Source organism: Pteropus alecto, unplaced genomic scaffold (genome assembly GCF_000325575.1).
Source record: "Pteropus alecto unplaced genomic scaffold, ASM32557v1 scaffold246, whole genome shotgun sequence".
Taxonomy (NCBI): domain Eukaryota; kingdom Metazoa; phylum Chordata; class Mammalia; order Chiroptera; family Pteropodidae; genus Pteropus; species Pteropus alecto.
In genome coordinates this window covers 868,586-872,040 of record NW_006437742.1, presented here as the reverse complement: position 1 = coordinate 872,040, position 3,455 = coordinate 868,586, and the positions used below count along the sequence as shown (strand labels likewise).

General features: G+C 41.3%; 1 long non-coding RNA gene across 1 annotated transcript in view; it reads left to right on the top strand.

The window, feature by feature from the left end:
• LOC112482037 overlaps positions 1–3,455 on the top strand; it is an 8,129-nt gene that overhangs the window by 526 nt on the left and 4,148 nt on the right. Inside the window, exon 2 of the long non-coding RNA XR_003047156.1 lies at positions 891–957. This is a non-coding gene — a long non-coding RNA (uncharacterized LOC112482037). The remainder of the gene's footprint in view (positions 1–890; positions 958–3,455) is intronic.

The following is a 3,455-nucleotide window of genomic DNA, read 5'->3' as shown; positions in this document are numbered from 1 at the left end:
GCAGACAGGCGCGGAGGGAGATGCGTGTGTGGCGATTTGTGGCGGTGCTGGTAGGGTGCGTGCGTGTAGGCGTGCATGGGGGGAGGGGAGAACGGAAAGGAATGATGAGAGACGACGGGGGTGGGGACTGCTATTGCATGCCTGCAGGTTGGAGGTAAAGATGTCAGCGAAGCTCTGGCTGGTGGATCTGGAATTCGTGATTAACTTTTAATTTTTGAGGTAGTGGGGAAGGCGGACGTGACACGTTTGAAAATCGGAGGCAAACTATTTACCATAACAAAAAGAAAAAAAAAAAGCGCAGACGGTTTGCATGTAAGTTTAGAGGAGTCCGGGACCCAGGGCTGGCCATCCGTTGACCCCAGATTAAGGCTTAAAACGGGGAGAAAACCCAAATAAGCTACTTTGGTACTTCCATTGTGTCTTTCGATTCTGTGAGAGGAAAAAAGGAACAGGTGACTGAGCTGTTGCCTTTCTGTGGGTCTGTTCTGGGCTTGGTGTGGCTTCTAGGCTAGATTTGCTGCTCCTCAAGGACACGATGCCCTCGGAGTGAGGGTGTAAAACAGGTTCACTCCTCAGTGTAGGGCTTCATGGCCTTCCACATAAAGCTGGGTGCTGGGCATTGCAACAGGGTCCCTTCGTGAGCCCGAAATTGGAAATGTGAATAAGACTATGATAAATTCCCAGTACACAGAAACATTTAATAAATGGCAACAAATCTATCATCTATCTATCTATCTATCTATCTATCTATCTATCTATCTATCTATCTTTTTATCATCTATCTATCATCTATCTATCTCAGACTAACATCTATCTCATAAGTTAAAGTAATTTTATTTTTATAGATGTAGAATGTATTAAACTGCTGATTTCTTTTTGATCTCTTCTAGGCACACCTGGGTTTGCTGTCTTCAGACAAAGCCCACCAAGTCCATCCTATAAAGTCACACACGTGAGGTAAGTGGGACATTAGTTTGAATTCTCTGCAGTATTTGGGTAGATAATGATTAGTCCACCATCAGCTCTCACCTGGATTGCTACTGCCTTGGTCTCCAAGCCTTCATACTGGTCTGCTTCCCTCTCCATGTTGCAGTCAGTCATCTCTCCCTCTGAGCCACAGAATTACTTACTGGTTCAGAGCGCAGACCTTGGTGTCAGACAGATCTCGTTCAGACCCCAACTCCATCCTGCTCCACCACTTTCTAGTTGTGTAACTTTGGACAAGTTATTTCTCTTTAAAGAATCCTTTTCGTTATCTATAAAGGGGGATAATGGTGATCTTTACAGAAATACATGTATGCAGAGTGGGCCATAGTAACTGCTCAGTAAATGGTAAATTAAAAATGGTAAGAGTTGTGAGGCTGCTACAAAGAGATTAGTTGAAGTGATGTACCATGACATCTATATTGGATAGGGAGTAAAGCAATGAGGAGCCAAAGGCTGGCAGATCTTAATGACAATGAGGAGTAGGTATTCTGAGAACCAAGAAGTAATAGGGATAGGAGGTTGTAGTCTCAGATTGGGATAGTGGAGTTCAGGAATTCTGAAGTGGAGCTGCTCCATGTTTATGGGGTGGTCTAGGACACTAATGGTTAGAAATGGCATGTGAAGTGGCATGTGGTCAGAGGATGTAGAAGTGGAGGAGATCAAGGGACAGTAAGGTTAGAGTGTCATCTGTGGTCATTGAGGTTGCTTATATCAGCTGTCTCCAAACTTTTTGGCACCAGAGACTGTTGCTTCTCACAGCATCGAATGCCTGATGGTCTGAGGTGGAGCTGAGGCAGTGATGCTAGTGCTGGGGATCAGCTGCAAATATAGATGAAGTTTTGCTCGCTTGCCCACCATTCATCACCTGCTGTGCGGCCTGGTTCCTAACAGGCTGCGGACCAGTACTGGTCTGCAGCCCAAGGGTTGGGGACCCCTGGCTTATATGATGGCAGGGGTTGGAATGGAGTGGGAAATGGATCTAGTGCCAAAGCCAGTGTCTACCCTGATTAACAGGGAATAGTCATTTCTTTCAAAATTATTTACTGAGCTCTTATTAGATTTCAGGGTATAACAAGAACGGCAAGAGTCCTGCTCTCATGGGTCTTACAGTCTAGTAGGAATGACAACAGATATAAATAATCCCACCTATAAATAAAAAGCTGCAAACTATGATAAGAGTTATGAAGGAAAAGTAAGGGTTCTGTAAGTGCTTATAACAGGGGGACCTGACCCTGTCTTGAATGTCAGGGAAGGCTTCTCTGAATAAGTGATAAGAACTGAAGGATCAATTGGGGTAGATGGAGGTGAATGAGGAGTGGGTGGAGGAAGTGTTCCTGGTAGAGGAAAGGAACTGCATGTGCAGAGACTTGAAGCTAGAACACATATAAAGGACTTGAAGAACAGAGGTGTCTCCTATGGCTAGAGCATAGTAAGCAAGTGGAAATATTGTGAACTGAGGTTGGATGGCAGGCCTCCCCCTTAATTATTTTGGGCTTTATCCTAGGAGCAATAGGAATACTACTGTTAAAGGGTTTTGATTAAGTGGATGACGTGATCACATTTCTATGTATTTGTATGTTTATTTATCCCCCCAGTTTTATTGAGATATAATTGATATTAACATTGTGTAAGTTTAAGGCATATAGCATAATTATTTGATATATGTATATATTGCAAAATGATTACCACACTAAATAATGAGTACATATATGCTCATTATAAAAAATAATCAAATAACACAGAAGCATATAAATTGTGGAAGTCCAGTTTGTGTTTTATGTGTACATTAGAATGTATTTGTACAGACACATATATAATTTATAGATGTATACATTATTATATATGTGTACGATGTAATTATATAATATAGCAACTAGCTTTTCCCACTTAACGAGTCTTTGAGTTTTTCCATGTCTTTATTTCTTAATTACTCAATAATATGTAAGTATATTTTCATAGTAAGAGATCGAAACAATATGCAGGTATAGAGAGAGTAAATCTTGAAACTTGCCTTTCCTGCTCCTTTCCTATCTGCCATCCTACCCAAAAAAACAAAACACAACAAACAAAAGAAAAAAAACTGTCAACAGTTTGGTCCCCTTTCTATACATTTATATGAATAAATACATACTTATACATGTAAATAATTTTCACATAATGGACTTTCATATTGTTATGCAGCTTTAAAACTTATTGACTTAATTACACATATGACACATGAATACATTTTTCTTTCAAAGGATTAGAATGCTGCAAGGAAGGCTAAAACCTCCTTTGGTCATCATTGATTTCCTCCTTGCCTCTCCTCCTCCTTACTCATTGTTTGACTTAATTTCTCCCAGACCTTTTCCTATTAATTTGCGAACATTGCCTGCCCCCACCACATGTCTCTCTCTCTCTCCTGCCCCTCTCTCTTTCCATGTTTCTCCCTCTTCCTTTCCTTCTTCCTCTCCCTCCCTCTCTCCCTC